The sequence below is a fragment of the Anomaloglossus baeobatrachus genome, chromosome 9, assembly GCF_048569485.1.
Source record: "Anomaloglossus baeobatrachus isolate aAnoBae1 chromosome 9, aAnoBae1.hap1, whole genome shotgun sequence".
NCBI lineage: Eukaryota > Metazoa > Chordata > Amphibia > Anura > Aromobatidae > Anomaloglossus > Anomaloglossus baeobatrachus.
In genome coordinates this window covers 112,581,846-112,601,617 of record NC_134361.1, presented here as the reverse complement: position 1 = coordinate 112,601,617, position 19,772 = coordinate 112,581,846, and the positions used below count along the sequence as shown (strand labels likewise).

General features: G+C 44.6%; 1 protein-coding gene across 1 annotated transcript in view; it reads left to right on the top strand.

Moving 5' to 3' along the window:
* Positions 1 to 1,359: 1,359 nt before the first annotated feature.
* Positions 1,360 to 19,772, top strand: part of AMMECR1 (AMMECR nuclear protein 1) — a 248,158-nt gene continuing 229,745 nt past the window's right edge. The window contains exon 1 of the mRNA XM_075323940.1: positions 1,360 to 1,697. The gene's annotated coding sequence lies outside the window, so the exon portion shown is untranslated. The remainder of the gene's footprint in view (positions 1,698 to 19,772) is intronic.

The following is a 19,772-nucleotide window of genomic DNA, read 5'->3' as shown; positions in this document are numbered from 1 at the left end:
GGCACTGGGCCCCCTCCGTAAGTTCACCTGTATCGGAGAACTATATGGGGTGCATTACTCTATATGGAGGACTATGGGGTTCATTATTCTATATGTAGGACTATGGGGTGCATTATTATAGATGGAGGATTATGGGGTGCATTATTATAGATGGAGGACTATAGAGGTGTAATATAATATATCGAGGACTATGGAGATGCATTATTCTATATGGAAGATTATGGGGTGTACATTACACTATGTGGAGGGCTATGAGGATGCATTATTCCATATGGAGTACTATGTTGAGGCCATAATACTTTTTGGAGGGTTGTGAGGGAGCTTTTATACATTATGAAGGGCTATTAGAGTGCCATTATAATGTATGCAAGCAACTATAAAGTGTGAGGGACTATGGGGGTTCCATTATACTGTTTGAGGGCTACATTAAACAGTGTTAGGAGGTGTGGGAGCCATTATACTGTATGGTATCACATTATATTATATGGGGGGGTTGTGTGGGGGCCATAGTTTGGCGATCATAATGTGTTGGGCTCACCATACTCAGCTGGGGTAGTTAAAGGGGGGGTACAGTAGGGTCATCATAGTGTGTGGGTGTGTTGAGGGTACTGTGGAGAAATTCACTGTGGGGGTATTGTGCAGTGTTTGTGGGGTAGTTTTGTTGGCTTCAAAGTTTATGAGTGCAAAGAAAGGGGATTCTATAGGCTTCAATAGGAGATAAATTACTTTGTAAGGGCTGCAAAGTTGTGAGATATGTTCTCCTGTGACCCACCAAAAAATTAATTAATGTTTTTTTTAGGGGGGGACAATCAGAACTTGCATTAAAGGACCCCTGGCTTTTGTGCTACTTTTTTAGAATGATATCCCTGGAAGTCATGACTGTGAAATTATTGCACCCACTATAATTTTGTAGGGTGGGGGAACAGACTACAGTGTAAGTAAGGGACGGTCTGCATAGGAATGAACGCTTTGCCTTGATACAAGGGCTCTTGAGGACAACCACAGGCTTACTGCAATGCCTCTCTGATAGACAAGTGACCTTCTGGTCCTGAGCCAACCACATCTCCAGCTATGTCTTTGTTATAGGAACTTGAGTTCAGGCTCAGGACTGGAGCCAGGAAGACATTGCACAGATGCTAGTTCTTTTGGCCTCATTATATACCCACCTAGATGCCATATGCTAATTCCTCACTGGGTGTACCTTGCATATCTCAGCCAGACGGGGCCTCTAATTCTATTAGAAGAAGAAAAAATAGTCTCCAGTGGTCAGAGATCAGGTCATCGTCCCCTCACACTGGTGTTTTATTCCGAGGACCCACGTGGTGCTGTTCCCCTGTGTTTCCTGCCAACCCTTTTCTCCTCAGTTTAATCCACACACCCACAGCGACCCAGATCTTTAAATTCAGCAATTCTTTCTCAGGTTTCAGCAAGTCATTGGCAGCCGGGGCTATTTTTGGGACATTTTTCTCTCTCGCTCTCTTTCCCACTGTAGTGCAGATGCAGCTCAGGGAAACGCAGGGAGCATGATAAGAACCCGCAGCTATATGCATTGTGGAATCCTCTCTTTCCTACTGATTTCCCTCTTCCCCTCCTCTGATCACTCCACGAACCGTCTCTCCCTTCCTCGTTCAGCCGGGGAAGCCTCTTTATCGGGATCTCAGTCTTCATCGCACGGATTGGTAGACAGCTGCAGCACGGTAAGGACCGCACACTTCATACTGCAGCCTTTTCATGTGAATGATGGGATTTTTTTGTGGAGAGAGCTTGCATTCTGTGTCTATACCTTCCAAATCTATCTTTGCTGCCATGGCAGGCACAGTCAGGATCATCTGATCTCCATTTCTCTGCACTTGTAAGTAGTGCTAGGTCCCTTCATCTTGCCTGTGCGAATTTCCTATATAGGAGATAAAGACATAGGAGAGCTTCATGTCATGATGAGTATGTAGCGAAGCTCCAGCCTTACAGACGAGACCATCTATCTATCTATCTATCTATCCATCTATCCATCAATCCCTGGCAGTCTTGGAGGCCCCTAATCATAAATGTGGATTACAGCTATCTAGACTGCATGTGCTGGATTCTTCTGGTACACAAATAGTTAACGACCCTTTCTATATCTCTCCATTCGACAATGGGTTTCGCCATACTAGATATCATACTCAGCTGATGGCAGAGCACATAGGTCCATGAGGATGTGTGTGAAGTGAGAAGTCCATGACGCAGCACTGCGTGGCAGACACAGGACCCCACTGATGAGCCGTGTACAGTAACCTGGTGCTACCCTACAGTCACACACTGCAAAGCCTGAGGGAATGAGCCATGCCAAGCTGCAGATCAGTGCAGACACTCATTTATACAGCAAAGATGTCCTACCACCCATGCCCCCAGGTGAAATAGGGCTTCCTCCCATTGCTCTGCAAGATGACAGCCTAATGAATCAGCAGTGTCATCAGAATTTCACATTCTTTGCCTAGGAGGGACGTTCTCCTCTTCAGCTAGGCCTAGTGCTCCGTGAAGCTGTTTGTATTCACCGTAATGCCATTCCACTGAAAGAGATGAACTTGTCAACCCATAAAATTCAAGTGGCTTTAGTCAGGCTCCAGCTATGGGTGCTCTTAAAGGGGTTGTCCAGGGAAAATAAAACTTTGCCCCAAGAGAAAGGATATGTAAAACGTAACAAACTCAGTCATACCCTCCTGCTGGCACCCACCTGGATCCAGTGCAGGCTGCCCTGGGGTCTGCACAGGAAGCAGTAATGAGATGTGGAACATGTGATTGGCTCCAGTGGTCAGATGATCTAACCAGTCTGCCATGTGACATTTTATGATGATGTTCTGCTCAGTCATTTGACCGCTACAGCCAATCACAGGCTGGTGGAATGATGGCATCACTTCCTCTTGTCTCTGCGCAGACCACGAAGCAGTCTGCACTGTATCCAGGTGGGTGCTCTTAGGTCAAGGTTTTGTTTTGCCCGGACAACCCCATTAATGTGCTACTATTGCTTTTTATACTTTGTTAATAAGCTATTCGGCTAGGTCCAACTCATATATACAGTTTACCGCACAATAATATCTATGCTCTATTCAATGAGTCACTTAAAGGGAATCTGTCACCAGGTTTTTGCTCCCCCATCTGAGAGCAGCATAATGTAGAGACAGAGACCCTGATTCCAAGCGATGTGTCAGTTACTGAGCTGTTTGCTGTCATTTTGATAAAATCAATGTTTTCTCTGCTGCAGTTCTAGCAGTTATACAGAGCTCATGAATATAATGGACTACCTGGCAGCACGCCAAGTAGTGCTGTAATGATAATCTCCTGCTAATTAAACTGTGATTTTATCAAAATTACACTAAACAGCCCAGTAAGTGACACATTGCTGCAATCAGGATCTCTGCCCCTACATTATGCTGCTCTCAGATTAGGTGGTGAAAACCTGGTGACAGATTTCCTTTAAATGCTCAATGTCATTAGACACAAGTGGATAAAATTAGTATATGATCACTGTGCTAAAGTACTGGAATCTGAACTACTATTAAAGGCTATGCACACCTTTTACATGCAGTAATTAAAGTTAAATATGTTCATTGTTATCTTTACTTGGGGCAATTTTATAAAGTTTCAACATGCAAGCTTCATTTCTTCAATCATTTTCAGAAACCTGATTTGGGGTTTTCATTCTGATCCAAGTTTCCGATTTTTCTCTTATGAGAGTATCTCTCCCTGTAATATAGGCTGGATAAGAGCTCTATATGTATCTAGGATTCTGCTAACTTCAATTTTTTTCATTTATCAATACAACTCCAGAGCAGAAATAGATTTCCTTTCACTTTACTTTTCTCTTTGCCTATCACATGTTTACTCTTCTTTCCAGAAGATCTTACTTTCTCCCCTCTCAACTGCATATCTCTCTCCTCTCTCCACTGCAGATCTTTGTACAATCCTCTTTGCATCCCTTCTACTAAGTGTGCAGTCACATGGCTATATGACTCGTCTGAGGATCGTATCGCAATTCTCGGGCTGACCGACGGCTCTCCTGATAGGTTCTTAGTATTGCACGTTGACACGTTCGGGCCAGGAGAGCCGCCGGCCAGTCTGAGCATTGCGATGTGATCCTCCTACAAGTTATGCAGCCATGTGACTGCAGCCTGACACTGAGAGCAGGGGTGCCAATTTGACTTTTTATCTTTTCTGGACAGCGCATCAAAAAATCATACATAGACAATATATACTCCTTTACAATTAAAATGATCTAATATTTTGATTAAGACAGTTTAGAAAGTTGCTTCATTTTGTATTTAAGAGGCAAATAATCAATAACGTGTATGAAGGTGCATTTAGCTTTTATCACTGAGGAAGAAGGCTGCAGACAAAGACATCTTGGACTTCAGGATGATCCTTGCTAAAATATACCTTTAATTAAGTTATACCTTAAAAGCTGTATTACATTTCCTATGTAGTATTAAGCATATTTATTTAAAGTGAAATATGATTTGTGACGCCCCTGGACTAGTCAGCGCGTCACAGGGTACTGCACTTGCTGCTCTTTAGTGCAGGGCTAAACCCCCCATGGTTCTGGGTTCCCAACCTATGGTACTGCCTCCATCCGCATCCAAATCCAAACCACACCTCACACCAAACCCTGTCAGACACACCTGTAGGCTGCTGAGCTGGAATAGGGCCGCCCACCTAGGGGTCAGGCAGACTGGTGGGAGGGAAGTAGAACAGAACAGTGGTAGCTCTCGAGTAGTGAGGAGCTGGGGGAGCGTGTGGCTCCCTGGGTGTTAGAGGTTGGGTCGCAGACGGTGGTCTGGGCCCGGAGGAGTCAGAGTCCCGGTCGCAGGGTATTGAGGCTGGGTGCCTAGACCTGGTCTTGGAGAACGGTCAGCAGCTCGAGTCTAATAACCGGTACAGGACCCTAGGTTGGGGAATAGCTTCAAGAAACCCGGCAATTAACCTGCGGAGGATAGTGACTTTATGGACTGTCCCCAAGAAGCTCAGAGATCAGGGGCACTAGCGCAACGAGGAGGTTAGGGCTTTACAACCCACGCAGCCCACAGAAAACCCAAGCGTGAGCTCTTGAGAGCGCGGCTCCACTACGAACAAGTAGGGAGCAGGGCCTGGACAGCTTTACGCCAACGGGCCACCAGAACACTTCTAATTTGTGCACGGAGGCAGGCTCCGAACCACCCGGCAGTACTATAGGGGACGGATACCCGGATGGGCTCCCCCAAGAGGGCAGCGGCACCCAGAGACTTGGTTTACCTTGTTGTGAGTCTGCTTTGCAGTCGCATTATCATCACCAATACTGCATGGTCCTCCCCTGCTTCCAACCAGCGCTGCGCTCCCCTACAACTAGCACCCCACTACCCATGGGGGGAACGTCATCTGGCTGCCCCACTCCATCTCCCCCGGGTACTCCCATCGGCAGCGGCTGGACTCCCCTTACCGCGAACCACAAGTGGCGTCACAAACTCTTATCCCCTGTAAATACTCCCCTTTACATTTGAGTGGCCACAAGCCCAAGGTCCGGAGACCCTCGAGCCACAGCAGGGACCCCCAGATACGAGTGGTTCGACAGCTGCAGGGGTGGCACAGATTCATGCTGCCTGAATTAGTCAGCCAAGATTTATAGTCACTGATCAGCATTTCAAAGTATGCTCACTGTGAAAAGCTGCTGTATTTTAACGTAAAATATACCTGTCCGCCATTGGCTAGCCACTATCTCATCTGGCAGCACCATGTGCTACATGAAGAAATTTGATGACAGGTTCCCTTTAAAGGGAACCTGTCACATGAAAAGCGCTATAAACCTGCAGACATGGTGTTAATCCGCAGGTTAATAGTGTTTGGAACCAGCCTGGTTCCTGCATATCAAACCCCGCTGCTGGGAGGAAAATAACTTTAATCCCTTCAGCCGTGTTTGGATTTCAGTCACGGCGATGGTGATGGTGCTGGTAACAATAACCACTCTGTGTACGGAAAGCGGCGGCTGTAACCGCACAACCCACACTGACTGACAGCAGATTCTAATGCAGAGTGGCTGTCAGTCAGTGCTGTGAATATGTCCATATTCTGTCATAGGGCATATGAGACAACCCCTTTTAATTACTTTTTTAAGGCGGACCTTTGACCAAATATTTCTGGTTCAATTGGACGCACGTTGTAATAGGCGCTGCAGACCAGAAACTATTTTTTCTATTTCATCTTGCTGTTGCAATGATATCAGTGATTAAAGTATTTGGCACCTAAACAGTTAATTTTTTTTAAAGTTCAAGGTGGCATTACCAGAGAGATTTCACTGGGGGCGTGTACTTGCTCCCCTTTCTGACCAATTATAAGCAGGCAGCAACACAACAGGAAAAAATGAACACGCCCCCACACAGGAGCAGAGGCAAACAAAAGATCGCTCCTGTGCAAGAACAATATATGGACTCTTTGCAGTCCAATAGCTCATTACCATACACATTTCCATCTGCTATGGAAGGGGAAGTAGCTCCCTTACCTTTTGGGCCCCTGTGCAGCTGGTAAGGTTTTCCCCAATGGTGTTTCTGCCCTGCCCCCACAATTGTTTAGAATGGGTGTGAGACATATATTGACAAACAGTCTGCTCTTCTCTCTGCAGAGTGATGACAAGTGTTGCAGCACAGTAGAGCTGAGTATGATTAACTGACAGCTTATTGCTCTCATCCTTGCCAGTCAGTGTGGGGGGAGGGACAGTGCTGCAGAGTTGAGTCTCATTACAAACACTTTTAGTAACTCTACTTTCATAGTGTTGCCAGCTCTTCCAATCAGAAGCAGGCATCCACATACAAGGTGAAAAAGAATAGCTTTATAGCAGTCTCTGCTGAGACATAATGGCACAGCGGGTTATTCTCACAGCAAAGTGATTACATGTTGCAAAGCACAGCCGACCTGTGTGTGATTAACAGCTTTCATCTCCAGCAGTGTGGGGGAGGGGCACTACACTTGTTTCTGCCAATAAAGCTCATTTGAATTTCAGTGGAGAGCTACTAGTCGTGTTTGTAATGAGACTAAACTCCTGCAGTACTGCACCCCCCCCCCCTAAAACACACACTGACTGCCAGAGATGTGAACTAAAATCTGTAAATCACACTCAGCTCTGCTGTGCTCCAGCACTTTATCACTCTGCAGTGAGAATAGACGCTGTCTGTTCATAACCTTTGTGGGGGCGTGTTCCTCTTTTCCCAGTGTGTTACTGCCTGTCTATGATTGGTCAGCATTGGAGAGAGGAAGAAGTTCACGCCCCCAGTGACATCTCTGGTATTGCCCACTTGCACATAAAAAAAAAAAAATAACTGTTTAGGTGCTAAATACTATGATTGTTAATATTTCCACAATAGAGAGGAGAAATAAAAAAAATAATTCTGCTCTGCAGCCACTATTACATCCTGTGCCCAGTTCAACATGAAACATTTGGTGAAAGGTTCTCTTTAAACCATGACTCCTGCTGTACACAGGCGATACAAACATATGCCAATATTCAAAAGGATATTCAGAAAAAAATATTTTCTACTACCGTAGTTACAAGTTTAGAGTGTATCTAACCTTTTGCTCATGTTTCGATATATTCTACCCCACCGACCTGTAAAACCAAAGGACAGAAACATTAGTCTCAAACAGAAGCGAGAACACAGAAGTACTTAAAACAAAGTCTCCTCTGCCTTAGATTTTCAGGGGTCAGTGGAGGTTTGAAGACCAAGACCACAACGATCAATAATGCTTCAAACAGGTTAAAATGTATCAAAAGTTTAGTAACACTTTAATTCTAGGGATAAATTATGCTGCTCTTTTACAATTGGAGTAATTCACCCATTTATGTTCAGAATAACCTGGCACAGCATGTTGGGAGCTCTACTGTTGCAGCAGCTGAAGTGCCACAAGTGTGAGACCACTGGAGTCCTAGGAGCTTAGGTGGATATTTCCATATTACACATGTGCACAACTTGCTTAGCTGTTTGTGAAATTCCTATGTAGGTCAATGGAGAAAGCCATGCATACACAGCTCCCTCCCCTGACAACAGCAAGTGCACAAGGAAGAAACAGGGTGTCAGGGGATGTCAATTCTCAAGATAGGTATGAATCCCAAAGATGGGATTCTCACCTATGGGATCAACATCTATCCGGTCCGATGGGTGCCGCTGCTTTCGGTCTGGTGCCTCCTCCATCTTGTGGGATAACCATCCTCTTGCCCAGCCTCGTGTGCATGATGCGTTTTGCGTCATTCACAGAGAGGCCTCCATTGCGGTCCTGCGCATGTGCACTTTGATCTACCCGCTGAGGGCAGAGCACAGTACTGTAATGTGCAGGTGCAAGGAAAGGTCAAAGACCATCCGTGCATGCGCACTAAAATACTTTGAGCTGCGCTCAGCTGGGCAGAGAGAAGTGTGCATGCACAGGAGCGCAATGAAGGCCTCTTTATGAATTGCACAGGACATGTCATGCATATGGGAATGGGCAGGAGGATGGCGATCCCACAAGATGGAGGAGGTGCCGGACCAAGAGCAGTGATGCCCATCAGACCGGATCGCCCTCTAGATGAGTCTTATAAAGGTGTTTTTTTACATTATACAGAGCGGCCTTGACTCTTATACAGTATTCTGGAATGCTGTATATAAGATAGTGGCCACAGCTCATCAGGGAAAAACCTGCTGACAGCTTCCCTTTAATCTCAGTAATCCCTCACTTCTTATATTTAATATACAATGTTACAAAGCAAATTCAGATGATTGATAAATTGTAAATAATACAATCAAAACACAGCAAGGCAATTCACACTGTACATATAGACATCCACACATATCTGTGGAGTTTCCCACATGTACGGAGCACACTACTAGACATCTGTCCCTAATTTCCTAAGATGATGCCAAGTTTCAAGTTTTATCCCTTGAGATATTGGTTTTGGAAATGTCATTATTTTTTCCACTGTCAGGAAATATTATGCATACAGAGTAAAAACGTACTTATCTATTTTCATTCTGTGCAATACGTGCACCAAATATTCTATAAAGATATCTACTCGTGCACTTGAGTAGAGGAAATAAAATGTATAGTTATGTACTAAATGGTAAAACACTAGTTATAATTGTCAATTAAAAAGACTTGGGCGGACAGCAAACTCAACTTTACTGACCAGTGTCAGGCAGCTGCTGCCAAGGTATTGGGTTGCATTAAAACAAGCATAGATATTTATGACAATAACATAGTTTACCTCTATACAAGTCACTAGTGCGACCACACTTAGAATACTGTGTACAATTTTGGTTTTGGTCTCTGGGCTATGAGAAGGACAAAGCTGAACTAGAACGGGTGCAGAGAAGAGCAATCAAGGTTATAAAGGGAATGGATGGACTGTAGTGCCAGGACAGGTTATCAAACTTGGGGGTATTCATGTAACTGGTGATAGACAGTTCTGTGGTGTCTGGCTATAGAAGGTCACAGCATTTGGCTGTGCAAACGATCTCTAATCTTCCATTATTCCTGCTTGGTGTATTTGGTATTCTATGTATCTCCTCTGCTTGGTTTTCATCTTTTTCCCATTAGGACCCTACAAAGACCCTACCTACATCCTTTCAGCTGTGTTTCATCAGCACTTCCCTTAGTGTCTTTAAATATCCTCATTACTCCTTACTCTGTGCTGGTAATAGCTGTAATACCCTTAACAAGTCTTCAGTGCAAGCAGTCTGCTTGTATTTATCTGGAGAAACTTTGTTGTTGTTGCAGTTCTTTTCCCTGAGTCATCAGGAGATAAGTTGTTTATTTTCCCGTTTGTTATCCCTGTGTCTTCTTTAGAGCTTAGTGGGGTTGACTAAAGGCCCAGTCACACTAAACAACTTACCAGCGATCCCAACAACGATCCAACCTGATAGGGATCGCTGGTAAGTTGCTAGGAGGTTGCTGGTGAGATGTCACACTGCGACGCTCCAGCGATTCTACCAGCAACCTGACCTGGCAGGGATCGCTGGAGCGTGGCTACACGAGTTGCTGGTGAGCTCACCAGCAACCAGTGACCAGCCCCCAGCGCCGATTGGAAGCGATGCTGCGCTTGGTAACTAAGGTAAATATCTGGTAACTAACCCGATATTTAACTTCGTTACCAGCGCACACCGCTTAGCGCTGGCTCCCTGCTCTCCTAGCTACAGTACACATGGGGTTAATTACCCGATGTGTACTGCAGCTACATGTGCAGAGAGCAGGGAGCCGCGCACACTGCTTAGCGCTGGCTCCCTGCACTCCTAGCTACAGTACACATGGGGTTAATTACCCGATGTGTACTGCAGCTACATGTGCACAGAGCAGGAGCCGGCACTGACAGCTGAGAGCGGCGGACGCTGGTAACGAAGGTAAATATCGGGTAACCAAGGTAAGGGCTTCTTGGTTACCCGATGTTTACATTGGTTACCAGCGTCCGCAGAAGCCGGCTCCTGCTGCCTGCACATTTAGTTGTTGCTCTGTCGCTGTCACACACAGCGATGTGCGCTTCACAGCGGGAGAGCAACAACTAAAAAATGGCCCAGGACATTCAGCAACAACCAACGACCTCACAGCAGGGGCCGGGTTGTTGCTGGATGTCACACTAAGCAACATCACTAGCAACATCGCTGCTACGTCACAAAAGTTGTTCGTTAGCAGCGATGTTGCTAGCGATGTTGTTTAGTGTGACTGGGCCTTACGTGCTCATCCCATCCACTCCCTACGTAGGGCTTACTTCAGGGTCAGTCAGGGTCAGGTATCCAACTCGACACATAGGTGTGGAACCTATCTAGGGTTGGTGAGGGAAGCCAGGGCCCAGCAGTAGGCTTGGTCAGGGGTCACTGTTTTCGCCTCTCCGATACACAGGGTTTCCCTTCCCTTACCTTTCACTGTTCGCTTGGTACTTCCCTAGCGTGACAATTCAGTTTGGAAAACATAGGCTTAGAGGCGATCTTAATACAATGTACAAATATATGAAGAGACAGTACAGAAATCTTTCAAATGATCTTTTCACACCTAGGCATGCGACGGTAATAAGAGGGCAATCTCTACACCTAGAGGAGAAAAGTTTTAATCATAAATACAGATGTAGATTCTTTACTGTAAGAGCAGAAAGACTATGGCCACTTGTCATTGTAATAGTTTAAGGAGGGCCTGGATGCTTTTCTTCATGAATGTAATATTTCAGGTTCATTTGTGCTAGATTTTGTGATGGAATATTGATACATGGAACTAGTCTGCTATGAGGAGTTGGGAAGGAATTTTTCCCCTAATATTTGAAAAATAGAATTGTCTCATTGGGTTTGTGACTTCCTCTGGATCAACATGTCGGTTGAAGTTGATGGACTTATGTCTACCTTCAACCTTAAAAACTGTGAAATTCAAAATCTGAACATAGTATTGCAATACTTGCCATTACGTATTGCTTAATGTAGATTCCATTTTTTTCATCTAGACTAGTATGTAATGTCATATATTAAAAGGTCACTGTCATTTGAAAAAACTGCATACGTTGATTATACAAGTGACTATAAGAAGCTTTGTAATACAGTTACAATCAAAACTTAATCAACTCCAATTGCAAATTAGGTTTCTTATAACATTCTGCAGTTTGCAAAAAAACAATCAAACAAGAACAATGTAAGTAGCTCAACACAACTAATTTAGCAAGTGATTTCTCCAAACAATTAATATGGGCATACAGATCATAGACTGATGAAAAAGTAATACCTGTGTGTCTCACATCAAGTGCCTTGTTGCTGAGATATAATCTTTTATCAGTTTCTGTAAATTATCTCCTCCTGGCTAGGGGCAATATGTTGCTGGAAGAGAACGCTGCAGCACACTTCATCTTCATATATCTCACCTCCCATCAGCATCATTCTGTTCCTGCTGGTTGAGAGGATTTCTCGCGCATGCGCAGAACTGTTCTCTTCTTTCCTCCAGAGTCTTCGGCCCTTCTATGGGCACAGGCATCAAGTTCCTTCTGCGCAGTTGCCATCCCCAGTGTTCCCAGTGTAATTAGACGTGCGCAGGAGAACATTGGGTACGGCGCCTGCGCTCAAGGCAGTTGATGCCTATGTACATAGAAGGATGGAATGCACATGCGCAAAATTTCCTGACATCACAGAGATAGAGTGATGCTGATGGGAAGTGAGATCATTTCCCCTTTATCAACTTGTAGTCTCAGAATTATTTAACCCCTTTATAATAAGTGTCTTTGTTATTCAGTAAAGCCCCTCTGGCTGTTATGACCTGCTGCAAACGTGATGTACATGATAGTCAGACCCCCATCTGACCTAATTCCTCCCGTTCTCTAATATTCTCAGTTTCTCGGTTTTGTGTACTGTAACTTTATATTCTATCTAAGATTTGCTATAGGGTTTACGTCAGGCGACTTTGACGGCCAATACAAAATCTTCCAGGGCTTTATCTGAAACCAAGTCTTGGTGGACTTTGATGTACATTTGGGATTACTGTAGTATTGAAAAATCCAATAATGCCATGTTTCCATTTCCTCACAGAGGACATGATGCTTTCTCTTAGAGTTTTCTGATCCTTTATTGAATCCATTTTGCCCTCCACATGTGCAGGTTTCCAATGCCAGCCTGAGAGCTTCACCGGGGTGAAAGCAACATGAACTTTCAGCACAGTGAGGTGTAAGTGTACCACCCCGTTCTCAGCAGCTGAGCTGCTCGGATCCGGCCCTTCTGTGGGTGGCTCGAGGGTCTCCGGACCCGGGGGCCTCATGGTCACTTCAAATGAAAAGGGGTAGTGATGGGATGGTGGATTTAGGACGTATATGTACGGGCTGAGCCGTACGGAGTTCGTGACGCCACCCACGGTGTGTGGTGATATTGGACACCACCGCTGCAGTTACGGGGCACCCGGGGGAGATGTTGTTTAGCAAGTTGTTAACCCCTCCGTGGGCAGGGATGATGGCCTCAGGACCCGTTAAGGAGGCTGGTGATGCAGGGAGATGGGCGACCGCAGGGTGCTGGTGTACTCACTATTAGAAAACACACGAGTCTCTGGTAAACCAAGGTGAATGTGGTCGGTGCCCGCAGCCGGCTGCGTTCTGGTTCCCCCACCCGGCTGGTGGTCTCTCTCTTTCTCCTGCACCTGTTTTAAATGGTGGACTGCCTGCGCTTGCAACTTCAGGAGTCCGTTCCGGGCTTCTGGTCGCCTAAGGAGCCCTTTGCCCGCAGACGCTGGCCCATGGGATCTCTGAGCCTTGGCGGTGACCTTTTATCCCCCTCGGTGGGCTGTTGCCTTCAGTCGGGACTTTGGGTGGGACAGGACCTCTAGTCCTGGCTGCAATCAGTTAATTAGCTAGCCCCCAGTTGCTTCTGGACCTAGCTTCAGGGTCTGAGTACCCCCCTTTGTGCTCCGGTTTCCGAGTCGGTTCTCCGGGTCGGTACCGGCGGGCCACTACTCTGTCCCGGTCCACCTCGGTTTCACTGAGCCGTCTTCCCGGTTCCTGCAGACGGAGACCACCGTCTGCCTCCTAGCCAAAGGCACCAGGGCTCCTGCCCTGGTACCTGTCAGTTTGTCTCAGGCCTCAGACACAGGCCTGACCTCCACTCTCACTGAACTCTCAAACTGATCTCTCTTTTCCCCGCCCCGGGCTGTCTAGGACTCCTCGGTGGGCGTCTTCCGCCCCCTGGTGTGTCTATCAAGCCCTGAGGGGGGTGACTAGGGTTTTGTGGTTGGCTGTGTGTTACCTGTGAGGGAAAGTGTAAAGCGGGGCCCTATTTGTGACTACCTGGCCCAGCCAGGGCATCACATAAGGATATACAGCCTATTATATTCTGTGGAAAGGGAAGGGTGGAAACTGAGCACAACGAGAGACCCGGCAGACACATGCAGAGAAAGATACATTCTGCTGCAGCTTCTAGCAGATATATTTTACTTCAGAGCTGGATTCACAGCCACACAGCTCAGTTTTTCTAAATATTCTCTTACATACTGTTGCTGCTCCTGCTAACCCCTGGTTATAGAGAAAGAAGAACAGAAACTTATCTCTGTGTGTGTACTATGTATGGAAGACATCATGGCAGCTATTCTACACCCATTAGCTAGTAGAGAACTGAAAATTAGATATGGAACCTGCAGAGAAGCAAACTAATGGAAACTGTGGAATACAAGTCATATAATTGACAAAATTAGTATAGTATAAGTAGTATTAAGGCCCCGTCAAATGCAGCGACGTATCTAACGATATATCGCCGGGGTCACGGATTCCGTGACGCACATCCGGCATCGTTAGCGTGTGACAGCAAAGAACGACCGTTAACGATGGAAAATACTCACCTTATCGTCCATTGTTGACACGTCGTTCCTTTTTAAAAAATCGTTGATTGTTGAGCACGCAGGTTGTTCGTCGATCCCAAGGCAGCACACATCGCTAGGTGTGACACCTCGGGAAAGACGAACTGCAGCTTACCTGCGGCCGCCGGCAATGCGGAAGGAAGGAGGTGGGCGGGATGTTACGTCCCGCTCATCTCCGCTTCTATTGGGCGGCCGCTTAGTGACGCCGCTGTGATGCCGCACGAACCGCCCCCTTACAAAGGAAGTTGTTCGCCTGCAACAGCGACGTCGCTAGGCAGGTAAGTCTGTGTGACGGCTCCTAACGATATTGTGCGCCACAGGCAGCGATTTGCCCGTGATGCACAAACGACGGGGGCGGGTGCTTTCACCAGCGATATCGCTGCGTGTAACACCCCCTTAACTTATGTACACACCTTTTGACATGCGTTCATCAAAGGCTCCGAAGTCTAAAAATGCATCGAATTTATCAGAGTGGATAAACGGGGCACATCTTTAAGCTGTCCAGTCTAAGTTTACATTTTCTATATAGTGGCTTACTTTGCAACGGAAATGTGTGCCTTAATTTTGGCACAGGGTCACATCTCAAGTCATGCCCTATTGTAGAACTCGGATTTAAAAGAGGCACATAATAAATGTGATTAGGAGAAGTAGGAGATAGATGTTGTGGTAGACTACGCTGCTATGGTAGAGGTGTAATTCGTGTTATAATGCTTCAAGGTGCTTTAATTCACGCGTTTCAGTTTCGTACCAAACCCTTTTTCAAAACTGAGCTACTGTACATATGTTTTCTACAATAAATGTGATGCAAGAGCTTCTTTGAAGAAAATTGCATTAGTGTTCTGCTGCACATAGCTAAGAAAATCTCCCCATCTCCTGCATTGTGTAGGAGACATAAGTATAGAATGTAACGATGACTAAGAAACTATGACTAAGAACCCAAGAGCTAAGGTTTGAAATGTGTAACAGATTCTAAACAGATGTTTTTTCCTGATCGTACTCATGGATTTTAATTGTGTTTCTAATAAATCATAGTTTTAATCATGGATTTTTGAGAAGTACTGTATCAACCTTTTTTTCTACAAGTAAACATTTTCTATAAGACTTTATCAGACTCTCACATCGATCTGGAGAAATTTAGATCAACTCCAATATTGCTTAAGGAAGTTGTCTGGTCTAAAATGACAGTCGCTCTATGACAGTCATTCTATGTGACTGCTGATGTCACGATTCCTCTGTGCTGACATCTTGAAGAGTAGAAGAGCTACGTTTTCCTGAATTACATTCCTGACAGATGATTCCTCTGTGCAGAGCATCTTGCCTTTGGAGATGCTCTGCTGCGCCTTCCTGAGTTACCGAGCTAGCAGCTTGTCTGACAGTGCAGGATTCCATGTTGGTGCTGATCCTCCTTACTGGTAATTGCTCAGGCTTCTTACTGAACATGCTTGCCTAGACCTTTGCCAGTTGTATTTTCTGGTTCTACTGTTGGCTTGTGTCTCTGCTAGTGTTCTGATCTTTGTGTTCTGACCCCGGATTGTTATTTGACTTTTCTCTTGCCGCTTCATATCCGAGTCGTGACCTCCTGCCAATTGACCTTAGACCATTACTTGACCACGTCTCCGTTTTCACCCTGAACTTATTACGTACTTTCCTGGATTTCTGACCCTCAGATATTGACCTGACTATGCCTCCGTTTACTCCTTGTCCTTATACGTGTCCTCCTCTTACTAGACCCCAGCTTTCCTGACTACTCTTCGATCCATTCTGCCCGTAAGTAGTAACTGCATCACAGCTGACTTGTGAATCCTCACGTAACACAAACTGCGCTGTAAAGATTCTCTGGTGTCATGTGATAATTATACTCCCTGCCAGACTAGATGGGCACAGCATCACTCAATGAGAGAGTATTGAGCAAAGCCATACTTGTTAAGTCTTTTTTTTCAATACATTTTTTAATATGTCATGAAGTTAAACACTTCACACTATAACTGAAGCCTTTAGAGTCTGAGCTGTAGCTCATGTTTTCGTTTGTAAACTCTCTAATTGCACAGTGTGATGTTGGGGTGAATTTGGTGGGACATCCACTCCCGTGAAAATTGTCAAATATGTTATATGTTTTCCACTTATAATAATAATCTTTCTCATTGTCGAATGATGGACTCAAATTTGTATTGAAATGACCTTGTAACACTTCGAATTGATGGGCAGGAAGAACTGCTTCTCTTCGATAAGTAATAACATGGTATAATTTGTCATGAGTTGTTCATTTGAGGTTGTATTTATCTACCGTAATTTGAATGCCATCATAGGACCAAATATTTCTATTAGTTTCTGATACTTAAAACCATAGAAATCAAAAAGGTGATACTTAGTTTTTCTTATGACTATATAAAGTAGTTAGGTCATGTTAGGGGACTTGGTGGACTGGCCAGATATTGTGATATGAGAACAGACCATATTTCACGAATAAGTGACTCTAACCAAGCAAGTTATATGAAAATTGATTTTCTAAATAGTCCCTTCTTTTTATGTACTGTATATACTCGTATATGAGCCAATTTTTTCAGCACATTTTATGCTGAAAAAGCCCCCCTCAGCTTATACTCAAGTTTCCATCAGTGTCCTCCTACCTGCTTCTTGTGGATTGCAGTCACATACTTTACTGATTTGCAGCGCCGCAAATCATTCAACTGAAGTAAATAAAGTGATAACGGCAGCAGCAGCCAACTGCATCGGCAGCCCCCTGCACTGGCCAAGATAATCGAGGGGTCTACGTACCTGTGGTCCGCAAGAAGCAGGTAAGAGGACATCGAGGGAACGGAGGACAGGTGAGAAGAATTTTTTGTGTGTGTATGTGAACAACGACATAATAGGGGACAAGAAGGGGAGCAGTATGAGGACATTACTAAAGGAAGGGCACACTACAACAGGGCACAAGGATGAGGTACATTACTACAGGGCACAAGGATGGGGAACATTACTACAGGGCACAAGGATGGGGAACATTACTACAGGGCACAAGGATGGGGAACATTACTACAGGGCACAAAGATGGGGCACATTACTACAGAGCACAAGGATGGGGCACATTACATTTTGTTGGTATCTATTTTTATTTTTTAAATGTATTAGTAGGTGCTGCATTTCACACCCTAGGCTTATACTAGAGTCAATAAGTTTTCCCAGTTTTTTTGTGGTAAGATTAGGTGCCTCAGTTTATATTCAGGTCGGCTTATACTTGAGTATATACGGTAATTTTACATGTTACATAATATTTGTTCTAAATTATAAAATAAACTTATTTTTTTTGTAACTGATGTTGCTGTGAGCTTAATATTTTAGCAGATTTTTCAGTGGTAAAATGATCCTTGGTTACATGCCATAGAAATGTTTATTGGGTTATTAAAATTTCTGAGAGTAATAGCTGCAGGATGACTCAAATGGAAGAATTGAAACTTGTTCCTGTATGTAAAAGAGCTGAATGTAAAAGTAATATTTATTAGCTGTATTACAAGGAAACAAACCTAAAGCCGCTCAGGTACAATTCAGATATATGTCCTTGGGACAGCACAATGACCAATGTAAGTCAATGTAATTATTGGTGATGGGCCAATAGTAACTCTAATGCTTACTGAATACCAAATACTATTCCAGTATTCGTCACATCAAGAAAAATGCTAAAATTCCCCACTGACTTGCATTAGGTTCGGTATTCGTGACAAATACCGGAATAGTACTTTAGAATTCGTTACGAATAATCCAAACACGTATAGTTACTATTCGCCTATCACCAGTAATTATCCATGTGATAGAACTCACAGCATGCAATTATCAGGACCATATTACTGACTAGATAATGCTCATTTCATGGAATATGCACCTGGCAAATATGTAAAAATGTCTGCAAAGACTAAATAGGATTAAAGGGGTGGTTTGATATAAAAGTAATTTTCATCCTAAATTCCTATCTCTTTAAAGCAATAATCTAGAATTAATATACTCTATTTAAAAATTTCCTCTCCTTCCCTAACTACAGTATATAACTGGTTTTCATTTAGGGTTTTTTTTTTTTTACCACCTCCTTTTTGCATAATTTGATACTCAAACAAAGTCACTGACAGCCTCTGCCCCCTCCCTGAAACGAAATGTCATCAGTCGCACGCATTTCAGGGGTTGGGCTAGACTGGGTGCTGTGCACTGTTAGATGTCTACAATGACAGCGTGCTCTCTGTTGCTGGCTGTCACGCACAGAGTTGGAGATGTCCATATATAATGCGTGACACACGTGATCAGAACAAATCAGACACCACAAAAGTGGGACACACCGGGGTCATGATACAACGGAGGTCCCTGCCACTAGGGAGAGGGGTGAGGGGGCACCTCCTGCACTCACCCCAAGTTGACTCCTGAGCTCCCTAGCATCCCTACACAGGATCTTTTAACCTGTCAGCAAGCAGGATACCTGGGTCCCTCAGATGGCCCTAAACTCACCCTGTCTAGTGATTAGGCCGACTAGTCCATTAGACTCGCTACTAAATTAATAAAAATGGAAGGAAAGGAAAGACAGACAGGAGAATAAACAGAAGGATACAAAACACCAAAACTTCACCGTAGAAGACAGACTCTATAGTAGCAGGTGGACAAAACAGGACAAAACCTCAGCAGTTCCTTCCACCAGGCTGGCCAAAGTAGAAATTATTCTAACAGCAGCAGGGTCTGCTGGGAAAGCTCCAGTATTTAACGTAAATAGCCATGGGCCCAAGGCAACAACAGCTGACCTGCCCTGCTCAAAGCTGATGGCAACAAAACCTGAAATTAACTCATAAACTGCCAAAGGATAAGAAAATTAATTTAGATGAGGAGTCAAGATTGAGATGGGAGGCTCCAGTCCTAAGGCTGTCACTAGTCTCAACACAGCAGGGAGACGATCGTGACACCGACACAGATCAGTAGTAACAAGCCAGCAACAGAGCAGAGCACATTGTTAGTATGTGTTCTAAGATTATACCCGGCATGTGGATACAAGCGCTGCCCCCACAAGTGATATCACAGCCTGTGTATTGCTAAAGGGACCTCACCATAAAAAAAGAATGGTAATTCAGTAGTATCTATCACAGGGCAGCTCACGTACAAATTTTTCATGCTTTGTATAATTGAAAAGTGTCCAAAAATTATCGCTCTAAGTGATTTGTGATCAGGCAGACCGCTATCTGCAGAACACTGACTCAAACTGATGGTGTCGCTGTCAAGGGTAACATCATCCCACTGTGATTAAGACATTTGATGTGTCATACATTCCATAATGTCCCCTGCTTCCACCCCACTAATATACTTGCCCCCGGGATTTTGGGATTACTAGTGACCATATGGCTGGTGATGTTGATGCTTTTGCTGTTGCTTGTGGCTCCTGCATTATTAACCGTGTTATGGGTGTTTTGCTTTACACTACC